Raw genomic sequence first — 16,114 nt, 5'->3', positions numbered from 1 at the left:
CATCCCATGGCTTGAGAGGGGTTTATTTCTGTTCATATTAAGTCAGCTGCGGGTCCAGGCAGCTCTCTCTCAGTTACAGCTGTGACTGGCTCGTACCCCCACATCATCAAATGCTCACCTGCTTGCTGCGGCAAGAGAAAGAGACTCGGAGAGTCTTGTACCAGGAATTAAGGGCTTCTACTTAGAAATGACACAGATTACCGCAGCACATGGCCCTGCCTAAGCCCACTGGAAAGTGTTATCCCAGCCTGGAAAGCATCGTAGATGTCACCATAAGCACGTTGAGGAAGCCTCCTTTCATTGCTAATTTTATCCTTAGGTCAGGACCCCCCACTTCTCTAGGAAGTAGCTCTTTCCCTACCTTTTCAATTTACGCCGTAGTAATAGATTTTTTGGTTTTCTTCTACTTGTCGAATTGGTTTGGGTTATGCATATTTTCCAATAAAACTATCTGCTTATTCATATTTTCAAATTTATTATCATAAGGCTTCACTTAATGTAATTTGATTTTTAAAATATTTTTGTTCCTATTGTGCATTCATTTCTCTCTGCCTATTATCTTTGGATCTGCCAGAAGTTTACCTAATTTATTAGACTTTCCAAAAGAACAAGTCATGGATTTATCTTTTATTTCTGGTGGGTTTTTTTTCTCTTCTCTAATTTATGAAACTCTGTTTTTTATTTTTATTGACTTCCACCCTTTCTTATTTAAGAAATTCGCAACGCTGAGCTATGAATTTTCCTCCTTGTAACATTTTAACCACCTTCCCATATGTTTAGATATGTGGTATTTGCAGTGCTATTTTTTTTTTAAATAGTCTGTCATGTCGGTTCTATTTAGACTTATTCACAAAAGTGGTGTTTAATTTTCAAATGGTTGGCTTTTTAATTTAAACTTTTGTTAATAATTTCTAGCTTAATTGCACGGCGGTCAAACGATGAGGCTTTCGCTGTATCTGCTTTGGGGATTATATTGAATTTTTCTTTATGGCCTAATATATGATCAATTTTCATAAATGTTTGATGGGTTCTGGCACACAAATGAGTATCTTTTATTTGTAAGGTACAAAGTTCAGTTATTAAATGAACCTTATTAATTCCATTCTTCCAATCCCACACAAATGTGTTGGGGGGATACGATTTAAAGATGTCACAATCAGAAGTGTGTTAAGTCTTGTCTGGAAGTTGTTTTTTTGTTTTTCGTTCTATGTGCGTCTAAGTTAGTGCCCCCCTGGTTGGGTCTAATGCTGTATAGGACATAAAAGGACATGACGACCAGATCTTTATTCTGACTTGTACTCTTTATCCATACAAATGACCTCCTGTCTCATGTCCGGATTTTTGCCTCTGATTCTTTCTCTGCTATAAATATTACCGTTTGCCTCGTTGGACTTGAACTTGCCTCCGATAACTTTGCTCCGATCTTTCATTTTTCACCTTTCCGTGCCCCTTGGTTTGAAGCTTATTTCTGGTAAGTGCTGTAGAGTTCGTTTTCCATCTTGGTTATTGTTTTATCCAATCTGAGAGTCTTTGGTATTTTACTAGGAAAACGTCGTGCATCTACGTTCGTAATTAGCATTGACCCAGTGGTGGTGAGGCTCGCTTCCAGGAGGAAGCTGGTCTCAGCCTGATTCCTTCAATCCCGTGGCTGCTACCTTTTGATTCCTGCATTTTGTTTTCTCTTTCTGAATCTTCGCTTTAGTCTTTTCCAGACTTTGGTCAGTAGATATTTTGTTTCTCATTGCACTAGAAAGTTACCCGTAGCTTGAAAAAGCCTCATTTGTAGCTGCCAGGGCATCTGCACACAACTGGAAAGGGCGCCTGGTGAATTCCTCTTATTTAGGGTGTCTCGAAGGGTGTCCCCGCCCGCCTTGGACTCATGTTGATGTGACTGAAAGCTTCAGATCCAGATGGTTCGATTATTATTTTTCCATTCTATGATTTGTCATTTCACAATAATTTTTGACATTTGTATTCAGTCTGGAAATGATATTTACAATAATTCTTCTGACTCGCTGCTTTTTAACTAGTTTCAGTACTGATGCCCAGACTTTTTAAGCCACGGGGTTATCGTTCTTAGACTCCCAGCTGATGGGAGCATATCTCTCCGTAATAAATGCTTCCCAAACCTCATAAACACGGCTCCGTTATCACTTAGCATCCAGTGTAACACAATCTAAACCGGCCTGGGTTTATTCTTTCCTTCCTGGAGGCATGTACAAGTTGTCCTTATTTGCATAAGTCACACACTGTTTTCCAGAACATGTCTCGATAGAAGTCTCTATTTATTTTCCCCGGAATGCAGTGAACCTTTCCAATCCGCACAGTCAGATCTTTTTGTTTTGTTTTAAAGCACAGGTGAGTTTCCATTCATTATATTTCTAAGTCATCTCCGATCCTGGCCTTTTTCTTCAAGAACCCCCGGTGCTGTGTTTGCTGCCTCCTCATCCCTGTGAACTTCTCATGCTTTGTTTTCGGCTCTTGTCTTTTTAGAAGCGTCTCTAGGTTGGCCTCTCCATCCCTGATCATGTTTTCTGCATTATAATTTCTGCTTTTGACTGCCTCCAGTGCAGATCTGCATTTTGCTTCTGTGCTTTTTCCCTTCCTTGAGTCCTTCTTTCTCTCCCCATCTGCATCCGCTTCCTAGGGCTGGCGTATCAAAGACCACAACCGGGGTGGCTTACAACAACAGAAACTCTTTCTCTTGCCGTTCCCAAGGCCAGAACTCTGAAATCAAGGTGTTGGCAGAGTTGGTTCCTTCGGGAGGTTCTGAGGGTGAACCTGTTCCATGCCCCTCGCCCAGGTTCCGGAGGCTACCGGAAATGCTTGGTGTTCCTTGGCTCATAGCCACACCACTCCTGTCTCTGCCTCGAATCTCCACGTGGCCTCCTCCCTGCGTCTCTCTCTCTCTCTCTCTGTCTTCTCTTCTTAGATAGAAACTTCTCGCTGGATTTGGGGTCCACCCAGTTCATCCATGGTGATCTCATCTTGTGATTGTTAATTATATCTGCAAAGACCCTTGCCCAGATAAGGTCACATTCATAGTCACCAAGGGTTAGGACTTGGACATACCTTTCCAGGACCACGGTTCAACACAGTCCCCCATCTGCATCCCTCCCCATATCCCATGCTGCCTTTTCAGATTTATCCGGGCTGCCCTGTGGTTCCTGCTCCTCTCTGGCGAGGCATGTTTTTCCATTAAAGTGGCCACACTGTTTCCTGACGTTTCCATCTGGTTCCTTCGGGAAGCCTCTGCCCGATCTTCCGTGTTTCGGAACACTGATTCCTTCTCTGTGTTCTGCACACGTTTCATCCACCATCTTTTACTGGTGGTGCTTTTTCTCCTGGATTGTCCCTCAAATACAGTTAACATAATCCTCACTCGGAGACTGTAAGGAGACGGGGTGTGTACGTTGCCTTTGCTCCTTCCTCTTACTGCTTGTGTGATGGCTAATTCTTATCCTCAGTGTTTGGTCTGGGCAACAGAATCAAGTAGGCTTTGCTCAGTCCATCTCCCCATTCCCTACAGGTTTCTGCCAACTGCAGGTTGCTGAGCAAAAGCAGTATCTGCTGCTGCCTGCTCTCTGGTTCTTGGATATTCTGAACGGATGAAGTCCCAGCATGCACTGCTCCTGCGGGGGTTTCCTGCCCTTCTGCCACCCCCCACATTCACGTTTCCTTCCCAGAATACCATGCACCATGAGAGCCACCTGCCCTGCCCACCCTCTCTGAAAGACCAGGGGACATTTTTCCAATAGCATCTGTGGGAGAGGGACAACTGTCCAGTTTTCAGACTGCCATGGAATCCAGGTCTCTGAGTGGGGGACACATGAGGGAGGAGGTCTGAGCACCTTCCCACATTTGTCCCTGGTCTCTGTGTCCCGAGGTTTCTCTGCAGCACTGTCCCCGCCGTTATGCTCAGTACGGCTCCTCCCAGATGCTGGTGTGAAGTTGGCAGTTATTCCCCACGCTGAGTGAGGTTCTGTCTTTCTCTCTGCCTTCATGAGAATTTAATGGAAAAATAAGAACAGCTGTATCAGGGGGTTTCTCGTTAGATGCCATTTTATATGGAAGGCCACAGATTTTGTGTGTGGATGTGTTTTTTTTTAAGCCCAGACTCACTCATTCATTTACATTTATTTATTCCAAAAAAAGTGCCTTCACTGCTTGGCTTCGTAGTGGATGTCAGGATAAATCAGCCAATAACCCAGAAGCGTTTTGCAAAGACGCAGGAGCCGGGGAAAGGCCCGCGCCCTCACCCCTTCCTCCCTCTGCCCGGCAACGCTGACCTCCCCAGCAGCCCTTCCACCTCGGAGACCTCGTTCCTGGGCCCCCAGATCAGCAGTCTGTGAAATCAAACACATTTATTGAGCACCTGATTTGCTCCAGGCACCGAGTGGTTCTAGGGGAGAGCGAGAGAGAATCCCCGGGTTCCTGCCCTGCGGTGCATGGCTTCTGTCTTCCTGCTTCAGAGCCTGGTGTCCATTGGTTACGATGCTTCGTAATGGTTATTTGGTTAAGAACCTCACTAGACCCCTCCCAGACCGGCACCCCACGAGGACAGGGACAGCGTCCCTATCCTTGGTAGCGAGCACAACTCAGACAAGGGCAGGGCTGCCTGGAGGAGAGGCCACCGGAGCTAGGCTTTGATAGGGCAGATAGGAGTTCGGTGAAGATGGGGTGGGGTGGGGGCAGGAAAGAGGGGTGAAATCTCTTTCTCTGGGGTCTCCTTAGTCCAAACCTGGCCCTCCCTCTTGGCCTTGTTCTCACTGTGGTTTCTGCGGCTACACAGAGAAGATACCTCTCTGGATCTTCTGAGAGGCTGAACAGCTCCGAGGTCCGGGTGGTCCTGGGGAGGGGGGGAGGATGAGGTCGATGTTTGCCTCCTCTGGGTTCCCTTTCTTTGGCTTGCTTCCTCTTCTTTATCTTTTTTAAGCAGATAGGAGTGGTGCCCAGCCCACCGTGGAAGCCTCAGGGTTGTCATTACTTTTCCAACGGGCCCGTTCATGGCTGGGTCTCCTGGACGTGAACCAAAAGCCATTTGCTTCAGAGGCAAGATTTGAGTCAGGCCCAGCTGGGTTTTCCTATCCTTTATTTGCCCGATCCTATTAATAATTAATGGTACAGTAATGAGAATTGCTTTTAATAGAATCTGCTGCCATCACTGCATTCTGTTCCCCGCCAAGGGTTTCCCCCAAAAGGATTCATGCTCACAAGCCTGAGTTTCCTGCCACGGGCACCCCTGGGAAGCGGAAGGTCCCCTGCTGTTGTCCTTCTCAGCCCTTCCTCTCCTGGGCCCGAGCCCCACTCCCCCCCCCATCCTGGAAGCCTCTCTCCCTCCTTTGCCATTTCCTATCTGCCCCCCTGAAGCCCCGCCCACCATCCCCTCGAGGTTCCCGCAGCCAAGTGAGGCTGCCCCATCCAGCCCAGCCAAGCGTGGCGCTGTCACGCCTCATCTGTCACCAGGGCAAACGGGTCCCATCGGGCAGGGACAAGGCAGGCTAGAAGCTGCCGTGCACCCAGCCCGGGGCGGGCATGAGACCCACACAGCGCGCACAGAAGCCTACATTCTGGACGACAAAGCCCACCGACAGCAAAGGCCAGTCAGAGGGATGTGGGGGAAAGGTTGGGTCCTGGCTTGGCCACTGTCCATGGCATCCGGGGACAGTGTTGTCGACTTTGCCCCAAGTCTCCACTTACTCATCTGTGCAACAAGGATGGAGATGGGCCCTACCCCCCGCCCTTTCCCAGAATGTGCCCGGGGAGAAAGGGAGCGAATGCGGGGGAAGTAGAGTTCAGGGACCTCCTTAATATTCGTGCCAGGACAATATCCATGATGTGCCCAGGGTTTTAGCTATTCATGACGCTATTCATTGTGTTGTTATTTACGACATCGCAACTTGGAAACCACCTCCGTGTTCAGTAATAGAGGACCGGCTTAGGAAGTGTGAGCGTAGCAACGGGGCACGGGGCTGCTTTTGGAAAGGGCGGCTTTGGGACTGTTCCCCAAACTGTACTGGGTGGAGGAACCCCCCAGGGGATGCTGGGAAATGCATGTTCTGGGGATGGGGGCTGAGATCCTCCACTTCTAACAGCTGCAGGACCGGGAGCACCCTCTGAGTTCCGAAGGGGCAGAGGCTCTGGGCGGTGTAGACGTTTGGGTCCTGCTGGTGGGTGGAAAAGCCAGGTTGCAAAACAGAGTGTGTTCTGTGATCCCCTTGCTGGGCTCAAAGCAGAGCCCGCGCTCCACATTCATTACCAAGTCTGGAGGCTAGGAGCTCAGGCGCTCAAAGTGCTTCTAGATGGGTGATGAATTATAGATAATTTAAAATTTTCTCTTTGGTTTATCTTAATTTCAAAATTATCCACAATTAACATGTATTACTTTTGTAAATGGAGAAAAATGCTATTTTTTTAAAAAAAGAACAAATGTTCTCTTCCCTTCCCTACAACACAATCAGGGTAATATTCAGCCTGGAACGACGGGAATCCTGAGAAGACGCGGATTCTGGCCTCGCTCCAGAGTCGGCGTGCAGGGCCGTGGGCTAGACCAAGCAGCCCACAAGACTCCAGCGGCCCTGACTCAAGAGCACGTGCTCGACGCACCCAGTGTCCCCCTGTCCCCCACAACCCCTGGGAGGGGACCATCACCATAGCGGCTGGTAGTAGGAACACCACTTTACAGCCGAGGGAACTAGCGGTTCTGGGAGGAGAGCGAGCTGCTCTGGGTCACCCAGCCCCTCTCCACCCCCCCGTGGGGGACATGCAGGGAGCCGGGAGTAATGGGGCCAGCTGGAAGGAAACCTCTTCCTCTTCGAAGGCCTTTTTGGGCCACTAGTCAGGGCAGCCTCACCAGAAAATCCAGACAGACAGGTGCTGAAGCGCTCTGAAAATTAGCTGGCATTTCTATGTCCCAGGAGAGGCAATGGGGAGCCAGTGAATGTTCCGTGTGAAGACGAATTGAGTCCGGTTGTGAGCAGTGGGTGCAGAGGGCTGCTGCTAGGAGACCCAGCCGCAGGCGTGGGGTGGCCACGGCAGGCCAGGCTGGGGGGTGCACAGCAGCAGCGGCAGCGAAGTCAACAGTGGACACCCCGTGACCTCCTATGCCATCCAAGGACGTGAAATCACTCCTCACTTAATCCTTAGACAGCCCTAGGATGGCCCTGCTGTCATTCTCCCCATTGCGCAGATGGGAGAACTGAGGCTCATGGGGTGACACAGCCAGGGTGGGCTCCCAGGTCTGCACGACTTCAGAGTGGGTGCTCTTCATACAGTGCTCCGCTGCAGAGAGAACCGAGGGCGGGAAAGGAGTGGGGTGTGGGCAGGAGGGGGTGCATTGAGCCGTACTTGGCTGGCAACCCCAGTCCCTGGAAAAGGCTGGAGCAGCAAGCACTCTGGGGGGTAAACGAAGGAGGAGCAGACTGCAGGGTGCAGGTAGATGTGCGGTCCCTGTGGAGGAAGAGAGGCTGCGGGGCTGCGAGAGTGAGAGAAGGAGAAGAAGCGGGTGCTGGGAGCATCGGGTGCGTGCTTCTAGGACAGACAGTGAAGTGTGGGGACTCGCCGTCTGTGGGCAGCATGGAGGGGCCGGGATAGAAGACCCACCCAGGCACCCCTCTCTCTCCAGGGTGCCCTGGTGACCCATACCCCAGCTTCGGCTGCCTGGAGTACCTGGCCCCTGTTCCTGCAACTCCTGCCCTCCCCCACAATGGGGCTCTGGCTGGAATCCCTGGGGGGGGGGGAGTGCGCCAGCTAAGGCAGGGGCAGCGTCTCATACAACCCTCCCACCAGCCACTCAAGGCAGGAACATCACTGGGGTCAGAAAGAGGGGGAAACTGAGGCCTGGTGTCCTGTGCCCGAGCTGGAGCGTGGTGGGATCCATCTGAGAACCTCAGAGAGTGGCCCTAGGGCCCTTGGGCTGGTCCAGGCCAAGGAGGGAGGGCTGAAGAGGGCAGCACTTTGTGACTTCTGCTCCCCAGGAATCAGCCCTCCCCTTTCTGCCTCTGCAGGAGCAGTGGCGGCAGCTGGCCCTGGACCAGGACCAGGAGGGGGAGGGGAAGCAGCCAGCGGAGTGGGGCAGGGGGACAAACCAGACCTCAGAGCTCACTGGCAGCACTCCCCTGCTCCCTGGGGAAGGACTGCAGACAGCCCACCCTGCACGGGTCATGCAGGCACTGCACCCAGCAGACGCAGCCAAAACTGTGCCCCACCCATTGGGTCCACTCTGCCAGCAGCCAGGACCAGGCTACACCTAGGCCGTTGTGGTCGAGACCTTTGGGCTGAGTCTCCGGCTCTTAATTCTGTGCCTGGTACCCAGCTACTCCTCACTGAACCTTATGCAGTGGGTACTGTTACCATCCCCATTTTACAGATGAGGACACTGAGGCCCAGAGAGAATGACGTGAGCCAGAGCCTGAAGCTTGCTGGGTACAGGGCCTGCCTCCCCCGTAGACCTCCAGTAAAGACTGGCCCCTTGAGAAGTGTCCTCACCACAAAAAGGCCTTCATCACCGTATGTGAGTGGGCTGGAAACAGAGGCTCAGCCTGGGTGGAGACTGGGGCAAGGTCACACAGTCAGGCAGCGAGGTCCCTTCACCTGCCTCCCAACTAGGTCCCCACAGAGGGGAGTGCCAGGAGACCCAAGGGAGGAAGCCCCTTTCTCAGGGTCAGGAAGGAAGAAGGGGGGGGGGCGTGATCCAAGGCTGTGGTCATCTGAGCTGGTGCGACCAGGCCCAGCCTGCCGGGGGAGATAACCCTGGCTGGCAGGTGTCCCAGGAGGGTGGCAACAGCCACAGACAGACCCAGCTTCATCTCATCATATTCGTACATGGTACCCTGGAGGCTGGATCTGGAAGTTCTGGAGCAGTGTTGCCCAAAGTGGGGTGCTCAGAAGGAGCCCCAGGCCCTAAGCCTCCCAGGCCTCATATCTCCCACCCAAGATGTGACCCCCTTGGCCAAAATTGGCTGGGAACTTCTACAAGCTCCTTCCCTATATCGGAGCCAGGCATCCACATCAGAATGTGAGGGCTCTGAGAAGTCCTGCAGGACAGAACCCTACTTGACTTTGCTTAATCCAGCCTTTCTTACAAAGTATTTAGCCACAAACTCCACCTTTTCTGTGAAGTACATATTAGCGTCTGGGGCAGGATAAACATGGCCACAAATTCTTTGCACTCCCATCATGGGTGGGGGGCTCCCTTCCCTCTGGCTGGGCCAGGAGGCCAGTAGAGCCTGGAGGAAGCGATGCCAGAGCCATTCCTTAACTGGCCAGGCAGCTTCACCTCCTGCCTCTCGGAACCTTGAGCTTTGACATAAGAAATCGGTCTAGGCTGCTGGAAAGGGCAGAGGAGACCCCGAGATGAGGGCACCTGGGGCACCCGGCCCACTGGAGCCTTCAGATGACCCCATCTGACTGTGGCTGCAGGAGAGACCCCCAGCAGGAACCTCCCGGCTGAGCCCCGTCAACCCCAGCATCACAAGAGAGACTGAGGAACCATTGTTGAAGGCGAATTGTCACACAGCAGCAGATAACTGCAGGACCGCTCTGCGTGGACAGGAGGTGTCTGCCCCCCAACCCTCACTGCCCACCACTCCACGCCAGACCTTCAGGCCGAACGACATTCGGGCGCTCTTATGCTTCACCGTGCCCCTGATCAGGGTATGTATGCCCTCCACCTGGAATGTCCTTGGCCTCCTTTTCCACTTGGGAAGATCCTTCTAGACTCGGCTCCTAAGAGGCTTCCACTTTGAAGACTTTTCTCACAGCCGTCAAGGCAGCCGCATCGTCCCGAGGCTGGGATCTGCCTGGGCTCACACTTGCCAGCTGGATGAACTCGGATGGGTGCCTGGCTCTCTGGGCCCCAGGCTTTTGCGTGAAAATGGGGATAATATTGCTAACAACTGCATGAGGCTTTTGCGAGGGTTAAACAGGATCAGGGTAAAGCAGATAATACGTGCCGGATAAACGGTGGCCATTATTAGCTGCTCCGCGCCTCCCCTGCCACAGCGCCTAGTGCTAGGCGTGGGGTCATCGCGCTCTGGCTCCCCAGAGACCAGGCCCTCACTCCCGCCAGAGCGGGTCCCCCCTTCCCCCACAGATCCCTGCCCACTGCACCCAAGCACAGCCTTCGTGAAGTTACAGTTACAAGAGAGGTTTGGTGGAGGATGAAAAGACTCTGAGAATCCTCAACTATTCCACTTGGAAGAATGCCCAGAAAATAGGGAACACAGCTCCCTTATTTTGACTGAGGCCCAGAGAGGTAGAGGGCCTTGCCCGAGGTCACACAGCTCACTCTGGAACTGGATCCCAGGCTTCGGCTCCTGATCCCGTGCCTTGTCTGACAAGGGGAGCTCAGAGTCTCAGGGACGGGTCCTCTCTGACTCCTCTAAAATCTCTCGTGCCCTCCCTACCCTTGGAGCCGCCTGGGATACAAGTTGCTCCACAGTCTGGCTATGCCGTGGGACCCACTCACGGTAGATGGCACGGCCTGACCGAGGGTCCTCCCCACCCTGCTCTTTTCTCCCTTCTCTCCCATAGATGCAGTCAGAGATATAAGTGTCCTGCAACCCCAAAAGGCCTGGGGGAAACCCCAAACCAACATTAGGGAAAAGACGGCAGGATGTGTTCAAATGGCCCAGTCTGCAAGTGTAAAAGAGACCAGCACGGAGGGTCACATGGAGGGTCGCACGGTGGGCCGGTGCTGCTGAGCCCACCCATTGTACAGACGGGAGACCTGAGGCTGGTGAGGTGCATGGAGCCTGGGCCCCAGAGACTTGGCTCAAAGCTTTAGCACTCCTTTTGGTAGCTAGGGAATCTTGGGTGTGTTACGTCTCCCGGCCCCAGCTTCCCCATCTGTAAAATGGGAGTGAGAACACTTCCACCAGGGACCCACTCAAGCATGGCGAACTCTGGGCCACATTGGGCATCTAGACCCACTCCCCTCCTTCCACACCTGACAACCGCTCACCACCACATTTCCACCCTTCCTTCTGGTCATATTCTAGGTGGGTCCAGGTTCTATATACACTTGGGGGGTCCTGGGGCTCTGAGGGTATGTGGCAAGGAGCCTAGAACCTTTGAAGAGGGCCACAGGGTTCTGGAGAAATCCTTCCTGCAGAACAGCTGGTGTGGGCAGGCCAGGCCTTGGGTTAGGGACCTGCAGGCCTCAGACACAGTAGGTGGTCCACTTGGGAGTGTCAGGGGAGACAGGATGAATTTCTGTGTTTGTTGCACAGAATGGTGTGTGTGTGTGTGTTACATTTGCCCAGTATGGGGGGGCTGGGGACAGGGAGGGATGGCCCTGCAGCTGTCCCCAGCCCTGGGAGAGCTCTGCCGGCCACACCTGTCCCAGCCACTGGAGCAACCCCAGGACCCTGATCTGGAAGGATTGCTGCAGCCAGCTTCAAACCGAGCGAGTGGGAGCCCTGGCAGCGAGGCTTAAAGGGGCCGCTACAATGATTAAGAGCCACCTTTGTGGGGGCGCCTGGGTGGCACAGCGGTTAAGCGTCTGCCTTTGGCTCAGGGCGTGATCCCGGCGTTATGGGATCGAGCCCCACATCGGGCTCCTCTGCTATGAGCCTGCTTCTTCCTCTCCCACTCCCCCTGCTTGTGTTCCCTCTCTCGCTGGCTGTCTCTCTCTGTCAAATAAATAAATAAATAAATCTTAAAAAAAAAAAAAGAGCCACCCTTGTGGTGACTCGCCTGTCCTTCCCTGGGGGGGAGGGGGTGTTCCACCAGCCCCTTCACCATCTTCCAGTCCGACCACCAGCCAGCTTCAGGAGGCAAGGAGGAGCTGGTAACAGGGTTGTGCTCCCACAACCAAATCAGAGTTCGCATATTAAATAACACTCGGTTTTAAGTTGCAGGGAGTGGGGGTGTGTGTCAAGAGACCCTTTCAGCTGGTGACCCTGAGGACGCTGCCTGAGGAGTCCTCCATTATTAACGAACATGCTTCCCTCTCCCCAGCTCTCTGGAGCTTATGTGTCAGGCCCAGAAAGAGCTTCAGGAGAGGGGCTGGCGTCCAACTGGCCGGCCTAGGCAACCACGCCATCCCTCTCTGGGACTCAGTTTCCCCACACCTGGAGGAGAGGAGAGATAAAGGGAACAGATGATACAACACCAATACAAACCGTTGAGTCAGGTGCTGTCAGGGGCGGGGTCACCTCTCGCCCAGGTCCCGGCTCACGGAAAGCAGGCCCAAGCAAGGGAATTTGGTTGAGCTTGTTAACGGCCGGTGACTCCCCCAGGTCCCTCTGTGACCTCCAGGGCTTCCCGTCTCAGGGCCTCGCTTTTCCATCTGTGAATGAAAGGGACGGACGGGGTGACGGCGACCGGCCCGCAGGCGGGGTGCAGGGACACACCGCTAGGAAGAGACCCAGGGGGGATTAGAACTCAGCTCCACCTCATTCCACACCCCCAGCTCTTAACTTCTGCTCTGTGGGCCCCACTGCCCCACCGATTGATTAACTGGTTAACCGGTTGACCGATTACCTGCCGCGGAGCCGCCTCCCGGCCAGCTCCCAAAAACCGCCCCCTCCGTCCCCATCGCCCCGCCAAGAGTCTCCAAAATCCCACCTCAGGTGCGCCCCGCCGCCGGGCAGGGGGCGTGGTTGGGGCGTGCCCGGGGCGTGGCTCCCGCGTTCCCCGCCCCCGCCCGCCGGAGTCGGCTCGTTAATCCGTCGCGGCTCCGCCAATCGGCCGCCGGTTGCCGGGGAAACGACCTCTCCCCTCGGAGCCTTCAAAGGGTTTCCCCCTCCCCACCAGGGTTCCATCCGACCCCGCTGCCTCCTGCCCTGGGAGGAGCGGGCGGGGGCTGGACTCCCGGACCTGGAGAGACGCCCACCGACCCAGAGTCGGCGAGACACGTAGAGACAGAGAGAGACAGGGCTTAGAGACGCACGCAGGCAGGGGAGACTCGGGCAGCGGACGACGGAGCTGGAGAAAAGAGAGACGCAGCCACGAAAGCACACCCCCGCCCCCACCCCAGTCGCAGAGGCCGAGAGGGCGACTGGGAGAGACTGTCACAGCCACGTACAGAGACAACGAGGTGGAGGTCCCCCCCCAAAGAAAAGACCGGGGCCAGCAAGGGGGAGAGCGTCGGGAGGGGGCGAACTTGTGAAAATAAATATTTATAAATTGAGAGTTTCTAAATTCTTTTTGCATTTCTGTAGTAAATTATTCATCTGTGTATCTCCCTCCCGCCTCCTATCTGCTTGGGGAGCTGCCAAGGGGGGTGTTCCTTTCTGTGCTCTTGCTCCCCCCCTTCCCTTCCCCCTCTTCTCCTTCCTGCCCCTTTGTGCCCTCCTACTCCCTCTTCGCCCCACTCCGTGTCCTATTCCCCCTCTCCCCGCCTCCCTCTCCTACCCCCTCCTACCCTCTCCATTTCCTCCCCCTTCTCCATTCTCCTCCTCCTCGGTCCCTCTCCTCCCCCCTTTTCCTCCCCCTGCTTCCCGTCTCCCCTCCCTCCCTTTCCTGCTCCGGCTGGAGCTGGGCACCCGAGGCAAGCGAGGAGGGGCCGCCGCCCGGAGGTGACCGGCTGCCACGCTCTGGCGTTTCGTCCCTGCCTTAAATAAGAATAATCGTCTAAGTCAGCGGGGCTGGGATAAAAAAAACACTCGTCACTGGCAGTCTGGCACCCCCAACCGGGACCACGGAAATCTTCCTCCAGAGGACTGGAGACACTGGAGTTGGGGGGGGGCGGGGGAGGTGGGAGCAGGGCCAAGGGGGTCGGCCGCCCCCGAAGGGCCTGGGCTGGAGCCAGAGGCCACATTTCTGCCCAGGGGACGGCGACAAGTCCCTCAGCTGTCAGGGCCTCGCTTTCCCCCTCTGTGAGATGGGGCCAGGGACGGACTTCCTGTTCTCTAGGGCTAAAACCACTCTCAAATCTGTTTGGGAGTCTGGAAGCTTTCAAGGCCCTTCTGACAAATCCCCACAGCTTATGAAGCACAAAGGAGGAATGGGGAACACGTCATAAAGCTATGACGCCAGTTCCTAAACATCAGGCCAGGCGGGAGGGGGAAGCAGTCGGGGCCCCAGTCACAGTGTGCTGTATGCGGCCCCTATCCAGTCTGTGGCCTCCAGCAGAGTGCCTCAGTGTCCTCGGCTGTAAACTGGGCCAGTGATGCCTCCCTCCCCTCAACCGAGGATGACGGGACCTCCCCATCCTAAGTGTTCCACTCCGTGCCTAGTTCCGTGTCTCAGTGGCTCTGGTCCCTGCTCCAGCTCACCCATGCCCACTTCCCCTGCCTGCACCCCAGGTAGCCTCGAGAATAAAGTGCAGCAGGGGAGGAGGCAGGAACTTCTCTGGGGGCAGGGAGTGCTCAGCACCAAGGAGCTCCCCTGCCCCTGTGACCAGCCCAGAAGTTTCCAGAAAGCCTCTGACAGGGCTTTGCATCCTTTCTCCCCATGCGATGCTGTAGGTGGAAGGTGGCCTCCACTCAGCTGGCCTTCCACTTCTGGGCACAGAGGCCTGGGCTTTGGGGCCTGAGTTCTGACCCTACTGTTTCACCTTAGCACTGTCCTTTCCCCCTCTGGGGTGAGGGTTCCAGGTTCCTTTCAGCCCTCATTTGGGACTCTCGTGACTGCTACCAACAACGTGCTAAGGTCCGTTACTTACCAGGAGCCGTGCTCAGGGCCCCACGCCCCTCTCATCCCCCCACGCCCCTCTCATGCACGGCCCCATTTTACAGATGAGGAAGCTGAGGCTCAGAGCGGGGACTTGCGGCAGGTCAGGCAGCCGAAAGTGGCTGGTGAGGGTTCTGGCTGAGTCTGGCTTTGCCAAGGCAGAGGGGTGTGTCTTCACCCAGCTCCCGGTGCTTCCCACAGGAACGTTCTAGGCCATGTCGGTGCTGCCTGGAGGGGAGATGCGCCCTTGGAGTCAGGGCTGCCCGGCGGTCCCAGCCCAGTGACCTCAGGCCCAGTAGGATCCTCAGAAACGCCCGTCTCTCATCCAAAGAGTCCTCTGTCTTCTGTGGTCTTTTTACAGAAGCACAGTGAGAAATGCTTCGGGAAAACGATCCCCTTTTGGGTATCTATTGGCCACTCTACTTCTGTGGCCAGTGACACCCTTGTTGGCCTAAAGCAGTGGTTTTCAAGCCGTTCAGAGACCCTTGGGACTGCAGGCGAAGAAGGCCAGGTTGGTGGGCTCTCAGCCCCCATCCCTGCTTCGTTCAGTAGTAATCACTTGGGTAAGATTAATTTTGAGAAGGAATAAAGCACAAGGTTGAGACTGGGAAGTGGGGGTAAAAAAACCAGTTGGAAACCCATTACTGTAAATAATCAGGAGTGCTTTGGGACAGAGAATCGTGGCTTCTCTGAGGTCCCCCCACTGATGTAACTTAGCGCTCCCAGCCCACCACCCCAGGGGTGAACAGACAAAACTACAAGGACAGCTTCAAAGTCAGGAGGCCTCTCTGAGGACTTGCGGGGCCTAGAACGTTGGGCAAAGTCATTGAGTTCGCTCCCTACTCTGGGCCCACCTAAGTGGGGCTCTTGTGCCCGGGGTGGATGAGACACCGGCGCTCTGAGTCGTCCAGCCAGTCCAGGCTCAACTAGGTCACCCGGATCTGTCTGATGCCAAAACCCACGCTCCTGACACTGACCTCCCTCCCCTAAAGAGGTACCAGAGTCACCCCTGTGTGCCATTGGCTCTTACCCTTGTCCTGCTCATGGTCATTGTCAAGCCGCCCCCAAGGGTTTCTGTGGGCCCCAGAAAGGACTCACAGGTGCTAATGAGACAATCGTGGTCCAGGGCAGAGCACCCTTCTTGTGGGCACTGCCACGCCCTCCACATACCCACCTCTCAGCCAGGGGCGCCTGTGTCCCCACTGAGGGTGACAGCCACATTGGCCACTCCCCGGTGAATGTTGTTCCCAGAGTGTCAGAGCCTTTGTGCCTCCAGGAGGCCCCAAAGCCTGGCTGCTTGGGTCCCCCTGCACCTGTTTCCCTTACACCCTCCCCATCCCATCTGCACTGGACTGGGTTCCAGGGCCACCACCACCATGCTGCCCCAAGTCATGGCTCCTCCCAGAGCAATAAGGCCAGGTCCCAGTCCTCAGGTGCAGCCCCTTCTTCCCTACAGTGAAGGGAGGTCCAAGAGGGAAGTCTGACCAAAACAGCC

At 54.7% G+C, this 16,114-nt stretch overlaps 1 long non-coding RNA gene across 2 annotated transcripts; it reads right to left on the bottom strand.

Moving 5' to 3' along the window:
* Positions 1–4,349: 4,349 nt before the first annotated feature.
* LOC103670269 lies at positions 4,350–12,584 on the bottom strand. Of its 2 annotated transcripts, none has more exons than XR_570523.2 (3): positions 12,487–12,584; positions 12,126–12,292; positions 4,350–5,105 (listed from the first exon to the last, which is right to left on the bottom strand). It is a non-coding gene; the product is annotated as an uncharacterized LOC103670269 (long non-coding RNA). The 2 variants fall into 2 exon arrangements; XR_570524.2 differs by having other exon boundaries at positions 4,350–5,019.
* Positions 12,585–16,114: the final 3,530 nt, after the last annotated feature.

The sequence above is a fragment of the Ursus maritimus genome, unplaced genomic scaffold (assembly GCF_017311325.1).
Source record: "Ursus maritimus isolate PB19 unplaced genomic scaffold, ASM1731132v1 scaffold_17, whole genome shotgun sequence".
In the NCBI taxonomy this organism is placed as follows: domain Eukaryota; kingdom Metazoa; phylum Chordata; class Mammalia; order Carnivora; family Ursidae; genus Ursus; species Ursus maritimus.
This window is presented reverse-complemented; position numbering and strand designations above follow the sequence as displayed.